General features: G+C 38.5%; 1 non-coding gene across 1 annotated transcript; it reads left to right on the forward strand.

Annotated features, from left to right (window-relative positions):
• Positions 1-4,936: 4,936 nt before the first annotated feature.
• Positions 4,937-5,043, forward strand: LOC111754710 (U6 spliceosomal RNA). Its single transcript, XR_002789379.1, has one exon. It is a non-coding gene; the product is annotated as a U6 spliceosomal RNA (small nuclear RNA).
• Positions 5,044-22,710: the final 17,667 nt, after the last annotated feature.

Here is a 22,710-nt window from a genome sequence, read left to right on the forward strand (position 1 = left end):
TTATTATTTAGTAGAAAACAACATATTATTAAAGGAGACTAAGATTGCATCAGAGTTCTTGGATCCAGAAGTTACTGTTGCGAGGATCAATTAGTGAACTGAACAATGAAACTGGGTTAATATGGCATTTAAAAATATTCCAGTTGCAGGGAAGAAACTAACTCTATTTGAGCCTATTAGAGAAGTCTTCACTGTTTGCAAAGAGGTTTAAAATAAGCTATTCACTGAGCACCTTGGGACAGTAGGGATCCTGGTGATGTCAACAGTAACTATCCTGGCCATGGACTGAGCCCTTGTGAGGAGCCTGTGGGCTGCTGAGTGCTGTCCAGCTCTTTGCTCTTAGTCTTATGAGCAATGGACAAAGAACCTCGTGCCACCAACCTGTGGTGTCACAGGCATGTCACTCTGCATCTCAGGGTTCCTGTTTATAAAAATTAGGGGATAAAACCAAACGTCTATGATTTTCAAGCTGATAATTCTACTTTTTTGTGTGTCTTATTAACAGTTAAAAGTATTTAGTCAGTGAGTTAAGTTTAAGCACCTCTAAGCACTGGTAGAGGCACTGAGGGCTCTGGTGAGTTTGGCACATGTCCTGGGGCATGGTACAGTGTCTACAGTAGGAATTTCTTTGAACAGTGTCCTGGGTTAGAAAGGTACATACTTGACTGTTTCTACAAGTGTTCTGTTCTCCTGTATTGAATGTATCGATACAAATGATTTTTTTACTTTATGTAAATGCATAGCAATGCATATTACTTTAAAAACATATGTCCATTATATCGCATTGTTTTGCTAATAACAGACTATAGAACTTATGCTAAATTTATGAGATGTGCAACAAACGCTACAGCGTTCTTGAGCCACCATTGTTTTACAAATTTGGCATCTGGGGGCCTCAAAAGACTGAAATGTCTTAAATTTATTTACACCCTGCAGTTTCCTCAGGGAACTGTTTTCCATAAGCTAATGAGGCTCTGGAGCAAGGCCTCTCTGTTATTCCTGGCAGGAGCACTGAGACACAGCGCCTGCTGCTCTGCTCTTTTCCTCAGTAGTCCAGTGCAAATAATAAATACGGGGAAATACATCATCCCTTTGAATGTGGGAGCCAAGCTGTGGGGCTGCCAAGGCTGAAACAAAAGCAGTTGTGGACTTGGAGCCCGCACAGGTCCTGTGCCACATGTACCCGTGTTTCAGGGACACCTCCAATGTGGCCTCTACTTACTTTGTGTCCATTTACTTATTTTGAGCACACAGGTATTCTTTTGAAATCTACTCTGCAAAGGTCTTTCTTAGAACATTTTTTCACGGAGCAAATGCTATTCTGAGGCGAAGGAGCTCCTCTTCTGCGTTGTGGCTCTAGTGGTTAAGAATTTATCAGGCAGGGGGCTCAGCATCATGGTGGAACCTGTGAGGAGGAAGCAGAGTGCGTGCCTCACCCTGCCCCGTGCTTGTGGGCAAGCTGGTGGTGGTGGTGCTCAGCTTAGGAGAGCTGCTCTCACCAGGGACGGTCACTCTCACGAGTCCATCCTCCTTCCCAAGGAGACCAGCATGGCGGAGGCCTGTTGCACACTTTGTGCAGTAGGTACTCAGTGGAAGAATGGATGGATGGGGGTTGCTGCATTGTTTCTGGTTTTCCCTGACACTGACAGCAACCTAGTATATGGGATTTAAAGTGGTACTAATATCAGGCAAGTCCAAGGATTAAACAGGGGCAGGGATTTTCCAGCCCTTGAACTTTTCCTAGACCCTAAACACAGCCTCTGAAACAAGTAGATATCAATACCTCAACTGTCTTCTGATATCACCTGCCTCGCTGTACTTCATACAGTCGATTAAATCTTACTGATGTAATTGGACATGCTTTTCCTTTCTCTTTTTCTGCTTTGTTTTTTCTGCTTGCCCCTCAGAGCTGGTTAAGGTCAAGCCACAAATGTTTCCTGAGTTTGGGAAGGCAGTGAAGAGAATTTAGAAAAATGTTTTTGATGGCTTATGAGAAATGAATTTCTTTTCAGTAATTGGGTGAATATTTTTACCTTTGCTATAGTTCTTAGGTGGTCCTACAACTATAAGGCAAAGATAAATTTGGGGGAAGATTATAGATCTGAAAGGTTTTAAAGCCCTTTTCCAGTTCTGGAACTTAACTGCAGCAATGCTATTCTTCATGCCTAAGGGATGGTGGTGGTACCCCAGGCAGGCATGGCCCTCAGAGAGGATGTAAGGTGAGTGAAGCCTCTCTCGTGCCTCTCCATTCCCTCTTATGTTTCTAATTGCTGCTTCTGGCTGACTATAATGTATCCTCGGATTTTACCTTGGTTGGCTGTCTCTCAAGGTGTTATTAGAAGCAGAATGTTAGCCATTAAGAGCTTAAGCATTGTTAGAGAAAAAAGGATCAATAAAAGGGTGGATGTGGGCATTAAAGCCCAAGTTCCACTGCAAATTGGTCTGTGCCCGTGGACTTTGGATTTCTTTGGGATACTCATGAGTCTATTCTAGACACAAAATCAAGTAAGACCTAATCTTGGGTCCATGTTCTCTACTTCTCTGGGCTTGCAGACCTGAATTCTGGGAGTCACTTTATGCTGCTGCCTTTTGGAATAGGAATAGTCATTTCTCCCTCGGCTCCACATACAGACAGATGTGACCTGCGAGGAAACCAGAAATGAGGGGGTGCTGTGAGATTGTTTTGCTTTACACCGTGTGTCTTAGTTACTTTTCTAGTTGCTGAGACAAAATACCCAATATCCAAAGTTAAAAGAGGAACAGTTTATTTTGGGCCATAGTTTGTAGAGGTTTCAGTGCAAAGTTGGCTGGTTCTAAGGCAGGGTAGCATGGCAGAGGGGCAATGCAGAGGAGAAACAGTCCATGATGTGGCAGGGCAGGCTGCCGGCAGAAAACAGCAAAGAAGGGACCAGCAGCAGCAGCAGCAGCAGCAGCAGCAGCAGCCGCCCTCCTCTCCCTTTGATCCCTTCCAGGCTACCTGCCTTTTGGGTACTGTCACCACACCCACACCCGCCTCTCCATTGTCCACATCCAGAACTATACCAAACCAATCAGTGGACTAATTAAGTAATCACAGACTCTTAATCCCAGCATCAAACACTCTAAAGCCAGCCATCTCTGAATAAGCACCACCTGTGATCACATGAGACTTTGGGGAGGGATCTAGACACAAGCCATAACTTCATATACCTTATATATATTAATTCTATAATTAAATGGTTAACTGTATGAGATATATATTTATTCATCATTTTACAGATAAGGAAATGGAAGTTTGAGAATATAATATTGCCCTAAATCACACAGTTAATGGTAGCAGAGCCAAGAGGCACACACAGGCTGGTGTCCCCCCGCCCCCGCTCTTGTTATACTCTAGTATCTCACTCTGTCTCTCAGCTCTGTGAGTTGTCTGGGAGATGGATTTAAAAGCAGGGTAGACAAGCTGCCAACACTGCATGGAAGTACCAAGGTCTACTCTTAATCAAAATTCTGGGGTTTTGGCAAAGACCAGGATAAAACAGTCTGTTCCTTTAGGGATTTAGCAATTCCTTCAAGAAGCTGCCTTGCAGAGTCATGTTTTTAGAGGCTTCAGTGAAATTATGTTTACTCATATTAATTATTGTTACTATTTTTTTTTTTTTTTTTGGATACTGGGGATCAAACTCCTAACCTTGCGCTTGCCAGGCAGGTGCTGTGCAACTGAGCTATATCCCTGGTAGCTATTGTTGTCTTAACCATTGTGTGTGCTTTAGATTCAAACTTTTCTTAGCCTAGGGAGACAGATTGGGGAATGTCACCAGGTCTGGCTTGGAGGACAGAGAAATCCTGAGGACAAGGCCTTGCTTTAAAGACACTGCTTCCCAACATGAAGCATAGAACAAAAGAAGGTTGTGGAGAACCAGAGGCAATATGAAGTTATTAAGGAGGGCTGCTATGGGGGAAAGCCCCCAAGAATGGATAAAGGAGAGGGGAGGGAGAGAGGGTGGGAAAACAGTATCATCTCTCTGATAAGTGCAGACAGCTTTGCAGGGAGAGTTCTCTCCAGACTGATGTCTGTCATGGCATGCTACATGTGGAAGTATTTTTTTTTTGACCAAGTCTTGCTATGTCATGCAGGTTGAACTCAAGTGATTCTCCTACTTCAGCCTTCCAAGTAGTTCAGACATCCAAGTACAGATAGATGTCTCTGTATTTAGGAGATCTTCGTAAATATAAGAATAACCCATGTTTAAAGATGCCTCTATCACTTGGAGCGTAACTCATCGGAAAACGCAATTAAGTAATACATTCAGGACAATCTGTAGTTAAAAGAAAGTCACAAGAAGGAGCAAACAATTGGCATCTAGGATTTATGAGAGGCTGCTTACAGGGGCCAAACTCTAGCTCTAGCAAGTTGTCTGCACTGCCTATATCTTACTAATGAGAACTGACTTGCAGAATGAGACTCTAGAATTTTGCAAGATTGTCATTCATCATAGTGAGACCATCTGGTGAAGGTGCACATGGATTGTGATGAAACCATTCTTCAAGCAAATGCATCAGAGCTTCCACATGTGTGTGAGTTCACCCAAGGGAGTGTGCGGCAGAACATGTGGCAGGTAACCCCCAAGGATCTGTCATTATCCATCAAGACCCGAGATACGTTATTGGGAATATCTTCAGTGGACTAAAATCATCTCTTTTTTTGGTTGTAGATGGGATCTATGAAAACATTTTATGTCTGGGTTTAAAGTTTGGGGTTGAAGACAGTGGATCAAGCTGTACAATGCTGATTTCAAAGCAGAGGGCTGTTTAACTGGTAGGCAAAGTAATGGGGCTGCATGTGCATGATCCATCACCAGTGCTGTGAATGCAGCCCACTACAGAACCTAGGGCTCCCCCAGCATCTAGGAAAGACATATTCTGAAGACAGATTGCTTAAGATTATGTCTTTCTTGTGCTCGCTTCAGCGGCACATATACTAAAATTGGAACGATACAGAGAAGATTTGAATGGCCCCTGTGCAAGGATGACACTCAAATTTGTGAAGTGTTCCATATTTTTACCCTGCAAAACTGTCCTTCAAAATCGATGGTGAAATAAGATACTTCCATGACAAAGAACAGCTGAAGAACTTCATGATCACCAAGCCAAAAAAATATTGCAAAAAATATATTGAAAGACAGTTTAGATACACTTAGGAAAAAAACCACTAAGCAAAGCAGATAATTAAACAGAACAGAAAGATAAATATACAACAGCAGAAAGATAACATGTCAACAATAAACCAACATATAACAGTTATAACCATTATTGTAAATGGTCTCAATGCACCAATTAAAAGAAATAGACTGGCAGAATGGATCAAGAAACAAAATCCAACCATATGCTGTCTACAAGAAACCCGTGTAACCCAAAAGGATACCCACAGACTGAAAGTCAAAGGATAGAAAACAATACTTCACACAACAGGAACCCCCCCCCCCCAAAAAAAAAGCAGGAGTAGCCATTCTGTTTGCAGACAATATGAACTTTAAATCAATAATGATCAAAAGAGACAAAGAAGGTCACTACATACTTGTTAGGAGAAAACTTCAAGAGGAAGAGATAACTATCTTAAATATATATGCACCAAATTTGAGAGCACCCAGTTGTATAAAATAAGTATTAACAGAAATTAAAAATCAAATTGTCACTAACAAAATTATAACAGGAGACCTTTACACACCATTGACACCAAGGGACAGATCAACCAGACAGAAAATCAGCAAAGAAATAACAGAACTGAATCACACATGTGAACAAATGGACTTGATAGATATATACAGAGTGTTCCATCCAACAATATCAGAATACACATTCTCCTCAGCAGTACATGGGTTATTCTCTAAAATAGACCATATATTAGCTCACAGAACATATTTAAATAAATGCAAAAAGGTTGAAATTATCCCTTGCATGTTATTGGATCATAGCACTCTGAAATTAGAAATTAATGATAAAAGAGACTGCAAAAATCCCACAAACACATTGAAACTGAATAAAAAACTCTTGAGTAATCAGTGGGTCACAGGGGAAATTAAAGAAGAAATTAAACAATATCTACAAGCAAATGAAAATACAAATACAATTTACCAGAATCTGTGGGATGCTATGAAAGCCATCCTCAGAAGAAAATTTATTGCACTGAGTTCCCACAGCAGGAAAACATTTTTGTATAAATATTTGTATAAATAACCTGATGTTATACCTCAAACATCTAGAAAAGAAGAGAAAGTCAAGCCCAAAGCCAAAAGAAGAGAGGAAATTATAAAAATCAGAGCAGAAATCAATGCAATAGAGACTAAGAAAACAACCCAAAGAATCAATGAATCAGAGTTGGTTCTTTGAAAGAATAAATACAATTGATAAGCCCCTAGCCAACCTTATTTAAAAAGGGAAGAAAAAGCTCAAATTTATGCAATAAGGAATGAAAAAGGCAAAATCATTACAGACTCTATAGAAATACAGATCATTAACACCTATTTCAAAAACCTCTACTCTCAAAAGTTTGATAACAAAGAGGAAACAGACAGATTCCTAGAAGCATATAAAGTACCAAAGCTAGGTCATGAAGATGTAGACCTACTGAATAACCCAATTTCTATTAATGAAATTGAAATGTAATTAAATCTTTACCTACAAAGAAGAGCCCAGGCCCAGACGGATTCACTGCAGAATTCTACAAGAAATACAAAGAAGACCTAATGTTGACACTCCTCAAACTCTTCAATGAAATTGAAAGGGAAGCAATCCTTCCTAAGTCATTCCTGGAAGCAAATATTACTCTAGTACTAAAACCTGAGAAAGACCCAACTGAAAAAGAGAACTATAGACCAATCTCCCTAATGAACACAGATGCAAAAATCCTCAATAAAAGGGCTGGGGATTTAGCTCAGCGGCATAAGCACCTGCCTTGCAAGCAGGCAGTCGTGAGTTCAATCCCCGGTACCAATAAAAAGGAAAAAGACACACACACAAAAAATCCTCAATAAAATATTCGCAAATCATCAAGAAGATTATACACCATGACCAAGTGGGATTCAGCCCAGGCACACAGGGATGGTTCAACATACGTGAATCAATAAATGTAAACCACTATATCAATAAAGCCAAAAGTAAGAATCACATGATCATTTCTATAGATGCAGAAAAAGCTTTTGATAAGGTCCAACATTCATTCATGATAAGAACTTTACAGAAAATTGGAATAGATGGTCTTTATCTCAATATAATAAAAGCCATCTATGACAAACTAACAGCCAGTATCATACTAAATGGCCAAAAATTGAAGGCTTTTACTTTAAAGTCAGGCACTAGACAAGGATGTCCTTTATCACCACTCCTATTTAATATAATACTGGAAATACTATCCAGAGCAATTATGCAAGAGAGAGAAATAAAAGGGGTAAAGATAGGAAAAGAAGAAGTTAAATTATCATTGTTTGCAGATGACATGATACTCTACATAGAAGACCCTCAAAACTCCATTGAAAGACTCTTAGATATAATAAGTAAATTCAGTGATGTAGGTAGATACAAAATCAATACTCAAAAATCAATAGCATTCCTATACACTAACAACAAAATCACAGATAAGCCACACCCTTCACACTAGCAACCAAAAAAATGAAATATTTAGGAATTACTCTCACGAAAGAAGTGAAAGACCTATACAGGGAAAATTATAATACACAGAAAAAGGAAATTGAAGATGATCTCAGAAAATGGAAAGACATCCCTTGCTCATGGATAGGAAGAATAAATATTGTGAAAATGGCCATTCTCCCAAAACTCTTATACAGATTCATTGCAATCCTGATAAAAATACCATCAACATACCTCATCGATCTAGAGAAATCACTCCTAAAATTCATCTGGAGCGAGAAGAGACCTAGAATAGCAAAGACAGTTCTAAGCAACAAAGGCAAGGCAGCAGGCATCACAATCCCTGACTTGAAGTTATACTACAAAGCAACCGTAGTAAAATCAACATGGAACTCGAATCAAAACAGAGCCAAAGATCAATGGAATAGATTAGAAGATACAAACACAACTACAAACACACTCAACCACCTTATCTTCGATAAAGGGGCCAAGCAGGTTCACTGGAAGAACAACAGTCTCTTTAATAAATGGTGTTGGAAAAACTGGCACTCCATTTGCCGAAAACTAAAACTATACCCATGCCTATCACCATGTACTAAATTAAAATCTAGATGGATCAAAGATCTGAATATTAAAACAGAAACACTAAATCTATTTGAAGACAAATTGGGTAGAAACCTTGAAGACATAGGGGTAGGTAGAGAATTCATGAACAGGACTCAAACCGCATGGGAAATACTTCCCAGAATCAATATCTGGGATCATCCTCGTATTAAAAAGTTTCTGCATGTCAAAAGAAGTCTCCAGCATAGTGAAAAGAAAACCCACAAACTGGGAAACGATCTTAGTGAACTCTCCCTCAGACAAGGGACTTCTGTCTAAAACATAAAAAGAATTTTTAAAAATCAGATCCCCCAAATTCAAAGATCCAATCCAAAAATGGGCATCTGAGATGAATACACACTTCTCAGATGAAGAAATACAAATGGCAAATAAATACATAAAAAAGTTCATCATCATTAGTCATTAGAGAAATGCAAATTAAAACCACACTGAGATTCCATCTCACTCCTGAAAGAATGGCCAGGATCAAAAAAACCATCAACAACAAATACTGGAGAAGCTGTGGGGAAAAAGGAACTCTCCTGCACTGTTGTTGGGAGTGTAGACTGATGCAACCATTGTGGAGGTCATTTTGGAGATTTCTCAAAAAGCTGGGATTGGAAGTCCCATTTGACCCAGCTATTCCACTTCTAGGCATATTCCCAGAAGAACTGAAAGCATCATACCACAATGATATATGTGCACCCGTGTTTATAGCAGCACAATTTGTATTTGCCAGATCTTGGAAACAACCTAAGTGTCCATCAACTGAGGAATGGATAAAAAGTTGTGGTATTTTTATACAATGGAGTACTACTCAGCTATAAAGAAGGATCACATTGAGATACTTATAAATAAATGGACGCAGTTTGAGACCATACTCATAAGTGAAATAAATCAAACTCACATGTATGAATACCAAAGTTTCCCTATTGTAAGAAATGATTCAAATATATAAAAGTATGTGGTAATCATGATTCCCCATTATGTGGCTTTGAAGCCTTATAAAGTTTTCACTCATTAATTGGAGTGGTTTTATTCTGGGCTGTTTGATATTATTGTCCTGTGATGATATGAACAGCTATTTTGAAGAAAACAAGACATCATAATAGCTAGATGATTTAATATCATCTTGTTTTGAAGCTCCACCAAACTGTTGCTCTTCTGTCTCCACTGGTTTTATCATTTTGTATCTTACTGGATTTTATTATATGTGATAGTATAAACATAAATTTTTATAGGCAAAGAGATAATATAGAAACCATTGTTCATTTTCCATTAGCTGGTTCTAAATACCCTGTAATACTTTCATCCTCTTGAATGGTTTCACACTGCCTTGATATGTTTGATGCTATAGTATACGAAGTCATATTCAAATATTTCAAGGAAAGAGATGCTATGGTAACTACTATTAAGTTGTGTTATCTTGTGGTGAAGCACTGTGTTGCTGAAATTGTTATGTTTTGACCTGTATTGTTATCTTGTTATGTCCTCTTTTACTTCAATCTCCCCCTTTTAAAAAAATTATTTATTTATTATCATTTTTTAATTAAGGGAAAAAATCAAAAAAATTAGCAGAATATATTATAGTAACTGTTTTGATTTCCTATTAATTTTATATGAAGCCCTGTATTGCTCCCACCATCTTGTTTTGACTGATTTTACTCTGTTCTGTTCTGTTTGATAGTATCAAGTTTGAGGGTATAGGCAACTACTTTGAAGGCAATAAGATTCACTGTGACACCCATTCTGGTTTGACTATTATCTTCTCTTGAAGTCTTGTAATGTCTCCAATGTTTAAGTTTTATTGGTCTTGTTCTGTACTGTTTTGTTCAATTTTATTATACCTAAAGATATAGGCAATTCTTTTTAAGGTAGCAAGAGGCATTATGGTAACCACTGTTGATTACCTTGTATTCTGTTTTTACATCATGTACTATGTCCATCCTTTGTTTTGACTGACTGCTTTGTTTTGTCATATTTGGTTTTATTCTCTTCCAAAAAAGTAATAAGAACTATGGGAGTAATAAAACCCAAAATGTGTAAATATTGATGTAAAAAAGAGAGGAAAAAAAAAGTGCTCTAAAGGATACAACTACAAGTATGTTTAGGTGTGTTAAGATAGATAACCGTATTACTACATTTTTGTTGGATCATTGAACACAACTGTTTGCAGTTTCATTGTTTGAATGTCCACTTTGTATGCTTTAATCCTGTAACTTGAACAACTATTTCTAAGATGACAATATGTAATCTATTAACTAGTGATTTCCTTTTTTTTTTAAAAATTCTGTATTACTTGTACCCTTATACTGTTTTTTTTTTCTCCTTTAAATAAAATTTTAAAAAAAAGAAAAAAAAAAGATTACATCTTTCTCAGGGACACTGTTATGGAGCCTTCCAGCCTTTGGCATCTGGACTTTGTCTACACAGAGAAGGTGGACCAGCACTGTTACATGTTCATAGGCTCCTACACAATCTTTGGGAAGAAAATGTTTTTGCTTGTAGAGTAGCAGAAAAACAGTGGAACATTGACTTTGCATATGATTTCTGACACTAGCTGACCCACGGAAGTCAAGATTTCCTCAGCGTCTCAGGTAGAGATAACGACCCTAAAAAGCCATTAGGATGTTGAAAGGGAAGACAAGAAGAATGTCCAGCACACAGTAAGTTCTTTCTCTTAACTCGCGCTTGTTCTTAATAGTGTTCTTTCTCCAGGAAACTTCTCCTAAATCTGTGTTAGGAATTCTTCCAAAGAGCCAGTTCCTCTCAACTGTAGCCTTCGCACAGTTCTAAGCATTTAATCTCTAATCTCCATGCATTCCATAAGCTCTTATTCCCTGAGCCTTAGCATGAGACCTGACACACAGTGTGATCTACATTAGATATTTGTTGAATGAATGATGTGAGCAAAATACCCTAGATACTATTTTATTTCAGTCTTTTGATGACAGGGAAGGGACTCTGCTGGGGCAAAATAAATCTGGATATAGATTTTTATGGATTCACTTGGGTGCTAGAAAACAGTGGAGCTGTGGGTGTGGGCACCCAGGTGACAGAACTAGGGAGTGTCAGCCTGACTCCAGATCCACAGCTCCTCTTAGCGCTGGCCATAGCTAGAAAGTGGTCACTCATGACAGGTGAGCCAGGAGTCATAGTTTTTGTGTTACAAGTATCAAGATACTTAGTTCCCTGGGCCAGAGATCAATAGTGTTATTAGAAGGAAATCGAGATACTTTCCTTGGAGCATTCTTTAGAGGTTAGTGGGTAAAGCTGTTTATTTTAGTGCTGGAACTTTAGAGCTGTGATTCTACTCAAAAGATTGGAAAAAGTCTATGGATATCAGAGTCACTTTGAATATAAAGCATCCTAATCCTGGGCAAGTATAAGGAATTTCAGATGATTCAGCTTGTTCTCATCAGGTAGTAGTGTGTGTGGAGAATGGATGTGTCTGGAAATGGCCTGACTTATGTGATATCTCATGACTCTGCTGACCTATTCTCTTTCTGATCACCCCATCTTTCAGGGTCTTAGTTTCCATGTCTGTAAAATGGGCACAGCAGAGGTGATTTCACACTCTTGATGCAAGGATGAATTTAGGACTGTATAAGGTAAGAAGTCACATAACACATTAATTTCCAATAGTTTCACAGGTTGAACCCTGTAAATATCGAGGGCAGCAATTTCTGCGGTGACAGGTACTGAGAGACTTGGCACTCTTGTGTTCTCTTTCCTTGGATGAAATCTGCTTTCAAGCCCTGGTTGGCTTATCAACAAATAGAAAAAATAATATGAGCAAGGTAAACAAAAATGGGAAATTGCATTTGTATAATTTAAAAATAGTTTATTTTCTAAAAATTCAAGTCATTTGTTTTCATTCGAGCTATTTCCTCTTGATTTGAGTGGATTATTGCTTTGTCTTTAATTGTTCTTTGCTTAGAGTTTTCCCCCAGGCATTTCAAGACCAGATACCATGATTTTGTTGATATAACCACTGACCATATTGAAAATGGGTCCAGATAAGTCTGGGTTTTTAAGATAAGAGGGACACTAACCCAAACATAGAAGCTGGTCACCATGTGGAGCCTGGGCTAGATAAGTGTTCTACAGTTGGCAAACGGGGCACATTTCTTTCTGCAGTACTGATTTTGTCTTTTCAACTCATTTATAGCCTCACTGGGAATGTGGAGGGGCCGAGCGTTAATTTGTGGATTTGCATGAAGCATTGCATTTTAAAAGAAATTTCCAATGCATTTTGATTTAGATAAGCTTTTGTTGGCTATGAAATTATATGATGCACCCAACATATGTTTTTGGACTGTGGTGTTGAGTGCCATTTTATCCCCATAAGCTAAAAGTTCAGTACAAAAGGCCACGGCTGAGAAATGCAGTCTAACATTTTTGTACTTACATATATCTCAGTCATAGCTGAGCCGCCTATGAAAGTTTCCATGTATAAAGGAGGGGAGAAAGTTTCAAAGTCTAAGAGATACTGAGGTATCTCATTTGTGGTGCAATTCAGAGTTTCTATTTCTTTATTTTGTGTGCATGGTGGGAAGATTTTTAAGGTTAAAAGTAAATAATTACCTTTTAGGTATAGCACTCAGATTAGTGACTTAAAACATTGTTATGCGTTTCTAACTACAACCAGACTATTTGGTAACACCAGTCTATATTATCAGAGAATACTTGAAATTCTCTTCAATCTATTTTATGAAGTTTTATTTCATGAGAGGAGTTAGATGCTTTCAAATGTGGTAAGGAATTTATAAGAAGTCAGTTTCAGATGTAAAGAATGGTAGTTTGTTGATGAATATGGACCAAAGCAGTTGGGCTTTTATTACTACCATACTGACCCGATTTTAAGTAGCAGTAGATGAGATTTTTGATGCTAGAGGAGGAGTGGGTATCTTCTGATGAAATATAACTGTTTTGCCTTATCATTTGGTCTGCATATAGTTAGCCTTCTGTATCTGTAGGTTCCATAACCAATGGATTGAACTAACTGTGGATCAAACTATTTGGAAAAAAAAAAAAGAAACTGCATCTGTACTGACATGGTCAAACTTCTATCTTGGAATTGCTCCCTAAGCAATATAGTGTAAAAGTATTTGCCTCTGGGAGTGGTGGCATGTGATTGTAATCCCAGTATTCTGGTAGGCTCAGACAGGAGGATTACGAGTTCAAGCACAGCCTGAGCAATTTAGAGACTTACTGAGACTTTGTCTCAAAATAACAAAAGGGCTAGGGGGTGTAGATTGGTACAAGGGCCCTGGTTTCAACCTCCAGTACTGCAAATAAAGCAAAGCAAAACAAAACAATTGGTTGTATAAATTTACAGTGTATTAGTATTCTAAGAAATCTATAGCTAATTCAAAGTACCATATATGGGAGCATGTATTTAGGTTATATGCAAATACCACACATTTATTTAAGGATCTTGAGCACTCATGAAGCTTGGTTTTCAAGGGAGGGGTGTCCTGGAATCAGTCGTCTGCAAAGATCTTCTGATGCCAGTATTTACTTATTGAAAATGTAATTATCTGATTGATCTGCATTTTCTCAGAGTGCTAAAGGTAATTGGAACCTGTCTTACAATTCTTTCCTTCTATCAGATTTGCATTCTGTTCTTTGATTTGTGTGTGATTAAAGCAGAAGCATCTAAAACAGAGCTGCATGCTATTCACTGGCAGAATCAAACTCTACAGTTTTCGACTAGTCAATAACTAGAGTTAACCTTGTTTTGCATATTTTTACTTTGTACCCACTCCCAAATCCCATTCATTTCCAAAATTGCTCTAGCTGTCCAGGCTCAGACCCAAATAGGCTTCAAGTCACTCATTATCCACAGTGCTATTAGATGAATTTTCCTATGTGGTACTTGACTCTCACCACTACCTACTCAAAGCATTACCTTGGTTCCTCATTGCCTGGTAAGTAAGTGCCAACCTGTCCATCTGGCATCTAAGCTGCTCATATTGTGGCTACCCTTCGGAGTACACTAACACATTATTTTAAAATTATTTTTATTTTTAAAAATGCATTCTGGGAGCATGGTGCAAACAGGACAAACAGGACCCATGTGGTCATGGGTCTTATAATCTAATATTCTGGATACTGAGCTGCTTATGATGAACATCAGTGACTGACTGATAGGGAAGGCAGGTTAAACTTACTCTGCAGTGTAAGCAAATGTTAACTAGGTGGAGTAAGATATGGGGAGAAGGTGTGGGGAAACGAGGGGTGAGGACCCATCTGCAGACCATCTTGTGTGAGGAATAAGGTTACATGAGCAAGTGACAAAACTTCTAAGGACAATAGGGAGGACACAGGCTGGAGAGGAAAACAGGCTCGGCAGGTCTGGGGAAGATTCTGTACTTTATTTTTTGGGCAATAGGAAATTTTGACTTTTTAAAAAGCCACTCTATAATGGGAGGTGTGCAGAAGACCTACAAGGGTCTCCTGTCATGTGGTCTGAGATGACATCAGTATACTGTGGAAGGAGTCAGACTGGAGAGCATCTCAGTGGTAGATTGGGCAAGATTTGCTGTAGGTGAAGAAGCAGCAGAGTGACTTTCACTGTGGTGACAACCTTCTCCAAGTGAGGGATTATTAGATTCTGGGAGAGATAGTTTGAGTTTATTTTAAATTTCTATAAGACACTAAAATAATTTTAGTAAGCAAATACATTGAAAGGCAGTATTTGTAACAGTTAAAAGTATGGTGTCTGGGGCCCATGTAACCCACGTGTCTTTGAGAAAATTACTTTCTTTGTCTGTAAAATGGGGATAATAATGACAGTATCTACCTTCTAAGGCTCCCGGGAGGTCCAAATGAGTCTAACATATGTAAAGAACTTGGATTGGTGTCTGGCATGTAATAGCACATAAATGTTAATCATTATTATTATTTATATTCAAGTCCAAAGCTTGGAAAAGTCTGAGTTGCTCAAATAAACTTGGGGCTTGTTCACACATGCTAAGTGAAGCCATGTGTGGGATGAAGCTGTTGTTTTGGGCGTGTGCATAGAGGGGAGGAAAAGGAGGAAGAGAAAGAGGAGGTGCAGGAGGAGGAGGAGAGGGAGGAGGAGGAGGAGGAGGAGGGCTTAGGCCTAGGCATCGAGGAATTTGAGAGTGAGGTGAAAGAAATGAGCAAGCTGAGGTGCCTGAGACTGAGTAGAAGTGGGAGAGAAAGAAGGAAGGGGGAGAGGAGAAATGAAGAAGGGAGGCGAGAGAGGAGGAATCCTAAAGTAACAGGAGTGTTTTGAGGAGGGACTCAGCAGCAGTGTCAAATACTGCTACTGGTGCTTGTATGCTACCACTGAAAAGGAGGTCATCGCACCTTGTAAGGGAAGGATTCCCTGAGATCAATGGTACTTACTATCTACAGGCTTTTCTCTTTGAACAAGACACTTGTTGTGAAAGAGGCAAATAGTAGGAAGCAAAACATGAAGTCAATTCTCATTATTCATGGCAGTTATAGCCTGTAAAATTATGTGAACACTGAATTAATGAATAATAAGCCATTGCCCTTGGGGAAAACACATGATTAGCTTCTTCCCAGCCTTGGGTTACAATATTTTCATCAAAATCAATATATAGGCCCTCAGACTGCTCTTCAGCCCGGCCTGCCTATGCTGCTTGCATGCTTCCCACACACCTGCCCCATAGACCATGCTCTTGGACCACCCTTCAACTTGGCCCCTCTATGCTGCTGGCCTGCTGCCTTCAGGGACCCCTTCACCTCCTGGATCTAGTACTTCTGTTGATCTTCAGCTCCCACCTCTTCTCCCAGAACCTTGTACTGATGCTGGGTTATGGGAGACTCAGTAACCCCTCACCAAACAGAAGACCTCAGCAGGCTCCAGTCAGTGTGGTGAGTTTGCCTCTAAAATAGAGGTCTGAAGTGGGTAAATAGGAGCAGTAGTGAAGCTCCCTCCAACTGTAAGACCTTGGTGAGCCTGGCAAGAGGGTGGGTGATTCTTTCCTCCATACAGAGAACATCAGACAGGTTGAGGTGTATGCCAATAAGGACTCCTCCAACTTGGAGAAAATTAAAAGGGCTTATGAGACACCTAGTGACACAGTACAGCCTCAGCCAACACACACACTGTAGACAGGGAGATTTGATGACCTGAAATAACCTGAAGACGTAGTAATTGCAGGAACTAAGGGTTGACTACATCAATATTCTTAGTTTAGTCAGCCCAGGAAAAATCTAGGACTCACCCAACAGACCCTGCAAGAGAAATACAGGTGACTGACCTCCTCTACATTGTGATACTCAACAATCAGACAAACTCAACCACACAGTGAGACCCTAAGATACACACTAACAACAGTTGAGACTAATGGGATTAAAAGACCAAATATAGCCCAAAAGATCAAAATGACAAAACAAAAAAGCAAAATGGAGTCCCAAACATCTAGCCTATCAGGAGCAAGTAGAGAAGACATTGAAATAGAGGACTTTAAAAGTCAAATACCAGAAATCTCTGAAAAGATAGCAAATGAAATAAAGAAACAAATCCATGAGGCTATAGGGGAAACAAAATTAGAAATAGCGAGCTACCATGAACTGTGGCCTAGCCATGCCATCCTGCCTTGGAGCCAACTGAGTATGGACTGAAACCTCCAAAAACTGAAACTTTCTTGTAACTGTTCCAGCCATCTGCACCTCCCAGAAATGAAAGTAAGGGTCATCAGCCAGCAGTGAGCATGTGATAATATACCATACAAACTCAGCAATCATGATTATGAGACACAGATAGATTTTTTAAAAACCCTACAAATAAAAATTATAGTTCACCAAATTAGCAAATTATTAGGAAGTGCCCTGTGAACAGATGGATTTTTCACCTTACAAAAGGATAGTCCACTAGAACTTTAAAGACAGAGACTGTTGAGATTACTCAAAAGATGGCAGATAGATAACAGCAGGCTACAGAGGCTCCCTGAGATAGTCAACTTAGAATTCAACATAATACAGCATGGAGAGCCCTGAACAGAGGGAGATGAATTCTTTCGTCCCAAGAAGAAACTAAGGTGAGAAGAGCCAATCAAACATACAGTCCCAGTGCTATTATTGGAACAGCTAAAGGTTTAGTGCTCCTGCTGTAGTGGGCAACTCCCGCTGCTTTGACTCACTAGAGGTGCAGTCACACTGAGGTCGGGGATCAGCCAGCCAAAAGGAGAGCTGAGCTGGCAGGCAGCCTGCATCGACCTGTGGTGAGTGATAGGAGTGGAGCCATTCCACAGAAAGGGGGGCTCCGGCAGATGACACTCTGGGACCGGTCAGGACTGGCAAGTAGAAGGGGAAGCAGTGACTTTAGTCAGTTGTTCCCTTCCTGAACAGGATTAGTGGAGTGAGCTAGGCCTGGATCAGATGACCTGGCTGAGACCCAATAGGTTATCCGAAATCAATTCCCTATGGTGGCAGTGCATACTAACACAGTGAAGCCTCAGAAGTTTGACTGACCCGGAGGGGAGGTGGTGCACACTAATACAGTGAAGGCCTCAGCAGCTTGACTGATCTTAAGGGAAGGGGCCAGCATACACTGGCCCTGTTTGCAACTCACTAGCGCAGTGCAGAGGGAAAGGTCACCTAGCCAGTGTGCTTCAGAAGAATTGTCACCAACAAAGAAAGAAACTGGGGCCTCCTGGAAGAAACAAAAAAGATGGGAAGAGGAAGCAACAAGAAAAAGTTCCCAGGTCCCAACCCTGAGAACATTGACTCAGGACAGGTAAATACAAAGGAGAATGAGAACAGCAAACATGCAATATCAGACACGGCACCAGTGGACATAAAGAGATATCTTTGGGACCTCATAGACAAGTTCAAAAGTGAAATATTTAGCCAAGTAAAGCAAGATATAAGTAGATTAATACAAGAGATGCTAAGCACCCTCAAGCAGACACATACAAAAGGAAGGAGGAACTCAAACAAAGGAGAGAACTATTTGATGAAGAATATAAAGAAAATATAGAATACATGAAGCAGATTCAAAGAGATCACCAGGAAATTAAAAACTCTATGGAAAGATGGCAAATCTGCTTGAAAGAAACTAAGAATAGATTATCCAAACTGGAGGACAGTTTTGCAATGTGGGAATATGAAAGGGAAAACTTTTTAAAATAACAAGGAAACAAGCAGTAACAATACAAAGGCTAGAAGATGACAAGAGGATCTATAATTTGAGAATAAAGAATGTGAATGAAGAAGCAGGGATACAAAGAAAGCAATTATAAAGGCTATTCACAGAAATAATTAAGGAAAACTTCCCAAATATAGGAAAAGGAAATGATATTCTGATGTATGAGGCATACAGAACTCCAGCCACCAGCCACCTACAACCAAAACAGAGCTACACCTAGGCATATAATAATCAAAATACCAAAAATTCAATATAAGAACAGAATATTAAAAGCTGTTAAAGACAAGAAACAGATAACCTATAGAGGAAGGCCCATCAGAATAATGGCAGACTTCTCCATACAAACCATCAAGTTCAAGTCAAGAAGAGCCTGGAGTGAAATATTCCAAGCCCTGAAAGAAAATAACCTCCATCCCAGATTGATATACCCTGATAAACTGTCTCTAGAAATTAATGGAGAAAAAAGTGCTTCCAAGATAAAGAGGAACTTGGGAAATTCACAACCAGCAATCCAACTCTACAGAGAATACTGGAGGACATTCTATAGAGAGAAAAAAGTAGTAGGATTTGAGGAACAGTGGCAGAGAGGCCTCAATGAGTGGAGCGGAAAACAGAATGAAGAAGGTAAGCAGACAACTGATAGCAAAAAAGAGCATATCAGAAATGAGGCAGAGAAGGTTGATTATAATCTCTAATATAGATGGTCTTGATACACTAAATTAAAAAAAAAGAACCACACGTGGAATAGATCAGGAGGTAGAGTCCACTGAGATGCTTTTTATAGGAAATATAATTAACATGAGAAAGAGTACATGGGCTGAAACTCAAATATGAGAAAACAATGCTCTATGTGACAGAGAACCAGAGAGTAATAGGGGCAACTAGACCAGTATTTGCGGATAGATTGGGAAGACAGGCTTTTATAGGTAAAGGAATACAATTAGAGATCAAGTCCAGGAGAGAGAAGGTTTGGAACCACTTAGGTAAACAGCAGGTTGTCCCCCCTCCTATTTAAAACCAAGGGTCTTGGTCAGACCCCAAAATTCAGTGTAATCTGGGGAAGCGGAATGGGAGGGAGAATCTTAAAAAGATGGCAGAAGATATTGTTAATATTGTTAATGTGTCAGGATTTAAAACCCATATTACTCACACCACTCCGCTTAGATAGATTTTATTCTTTTTTTGACAGATTTTATTCTGTCCCAGTTTGTCTACTTGCATTAGATTTGAGGGCACGGACAGCTATTCCAAAAACATCAGGATATAGCACAGTATTCATTTTAATTTCCTATTATCTTAATCTGGAGCCCTGTATGACTTATACTCTTTTATCATGACTGATCTTAGTTAAATCTGGTTTGTTTGATTGCTGTTTGGTATCAACGTATTTTACTCAAAACTGATATGATTGATAGTATCAGGTCTGAGAGTATAGGCAACTATACTGAAGATGACAAGACTTACTACGATACACATTCTGGTTAGATTACTGCCTGTTTTTGAAGTTTTATACTATATACAAAGTTGTGTTTTTATTAATACTGTTATGTACTGATATATTCAATTATACTGTGTAGGATGATATAGCCAATTCTATTGAAGATAACAAGAGATAACACAGGAACTATGGCAGAACGCCTTGTACAACGGCCTTATATGTCTTTTTCTTTTAATGTGTTTATAGGAATATGTTTTGTTTTATCTTGCTTTGTTTTGTTTCTCTCTCTAATAAAGGATAGAAATACATGTTAAGATTCATGTATGTGTAGAATCTATAAACAGTTTATGAGAACTGATCTTATGACACATGATGAAATGAACTGATACTTTGAAGAAAAAGACACTAAAATACCCAGTGCTGATCCTGGAGTGTCATAATGTAAAACCCAGCAATAGTATTATTCTTTGTTCAGAGTGATATTAGCCTGCTTGGGTTTGTTCAATCTTAACATAATTGAAGATATGGATAACTGCATGTATGTTTAAGTGTATAGGATTGATAACCATATTTCTAAGTTTTTGTTGGATAGTTGAACAGAACTGGTTGCAGTTTCACTGTTTGAATCCCCACTTTATATGCTCTACTTTAGTATCTTGAATAACTATTTGTAAGAAGACAATCTGTAATCATCAACTAGTGATTTCTTTCTGTTTATTTTTTCTTTGAAAGTATGTATTATTTCTACCTGTTTGATGTTTTGTTTAGTCTTTCTTTAAATAAAATTTAAAAAAATTGACACTACAGTATCCAGTGCTGATCCTGGAGTGTCATGATGTGAAATCCAGCAGTACTATTATTCTTTGTTCAGAATGACTTTAGCCTGCTTTAGTTTATTTAATCTCAACATAAATGAAGATATGGATAACTGCATGTATGTTTAAGTGTATAGGATTGACAACCATGTTACTAAGTTTTTGTTGGATAGTTGAACAGAACTGTTTGCAGTCTCACTATTTGAATTCCCACTTTGTATGTTCCACTTTGGTATCTTGAACAACTCTTTGTAAAAGGAAAGTATATAAACATTAACTAGTGATTTCTTACTGCTTATTGTTTCTCTGAACGTATTTGTTATTTCTACCCATTTTCTGTTTTGTTTAGTCTTTTTTAAAATAAAATAAAAAAAATAGAAATATCCCACATAAAGACAGAAACAACTACTTTAGTAAAGAAGTTGCTCAGCATAGCAAGAGAAGAAAGGAACTAGATAAAAAAACGCAAGAACATGGGAAATTGATTGAAACAGTGAATGAACAATACAGAAAAAAGGCAGAATCTATGCAACAAATGCAAAGAGATATCTAAGAAACAAAAAAATTCTGTTGAAAGCTGGCAAAACTGTTTAAATGAAGTTGAGGACAGAATTTTGGACCTTGAAGACAGGATTGCAAGTTAGCAATCAGGAAAGGATAGAACTTTTAAAAATAACAAAACAGCATGAATTGACAATTCAGCAGCTTCAAGATGATGCCAAGAAAAACAATATAAAACTAACAGGCATCAATAAAGATGGAGGAGTCAATGTGAATGTCATAGGTAAACTATTTGCAGAAGTAATAGCAGAAAATTTCCCAAACATGGGGAAAGAATGTAATATACAGGTAAGTCAGGTATACAGAATGCCAAATGTTCACACCCAGCATAAATCTACACCCAGACATATAATAATTAAGATTCCAGACATACAGCATAAAAACAGAATAATAAAAGCTATTAGAGAAAAGACACAACTCATGGCAGATTTTTCATCACAAATCCTCAAGTCAAGATGAGCTTAGAGTGAAATATTTCAATCCCTGAAAGAAAACAACTTTAAACCTAGACTGGTGTACCCAGAAAAATGGTCTCTCAAGTTTAATGGAGAAACAAGATGCTTCCAAGACAATGAACAACTGAAGAAATTCATGTCTACAGAACCAACCCTAGAAAGAGTATTGAAAGACATACTAGATAGAGATAAAATCGACCACAATCTCCAGAACAACAATCACCAGAAAGTAATCACCAGGCAGGGCAAGCAATTAAACAAGGGGGAAAAACAGAAAACAAACAACAGAAACATAACACGGCAAAGTTCAGCCAGTACATGTCAAGCTATATCTATAAATATAAATGGCCTCAATTCACCTATCAAAAGAAACAGATTGACAGAATGGATCAAGAAACAGGATCCCACAATATGCTGTATACAAGAAACACATTTGACTCTAGAGGAAACTCATAGATTAAAAGGCAAAGGATGGAAAACAGTATTCCATGCTACAGGAACTCAGAAAAAAAGCAGGAGTAGCTATTCTGTTTGCAGACAATGTGAACTTCAAACTTCAAATGATTAAAAGAGATAAAGAAGGTCACTACATACTTGTTAGTGGAAAACTTCGAAAAGAAGACCTAACAATTATAAATATACATGCACCAAATACAGGAGCACTCAACTATATAAGACAAATACTAATGGACACAAGAGCACAACTGTAATAGGACAGCTTAATACCCCAGTCACAAAGAGATAGATCAACTAGACAAAAAGTCAGCAATAATAGAACTGAATCATACTTGTGAGCAAATGGACTTAGTAGATGCTTATGGAATATTCCATCCAAACACATCAGAAGATATAGTCTTCTCAGGTGCACATGGGACATTCTCAAAAATAGCCCTTATATTAACCTATAAAACAGTCTTAAGTAAATGCAAAGGGATTGAAATTATCCCAGGCCTAATATCTGACCATAGAGCACTGAATTTGGAAATTAATGGCAAAAGAAATTGCAAAATCAGCATAAATACATGGAAATTAAATAACCTTCTGAACAACCAGTGGGCT

This window comes from Cavia porcellus, unplaced genomic scaffold (genome assembly GCF_034190915.1).
Source record: "Cavia porcellus strain 051 isolate PalLab524CR breed Dunkin Hartley unplaced genomic scaffold, mCavPor4.1 scaffold_10, whole genome shotgun sequence".
In the NCBI taxonomy this organism is placed as follows: Eukaryota; Metazoa; Chordata; class Mammalia; order Rodentia; family Caviidae; genus Cavia; species Cavia porcellus.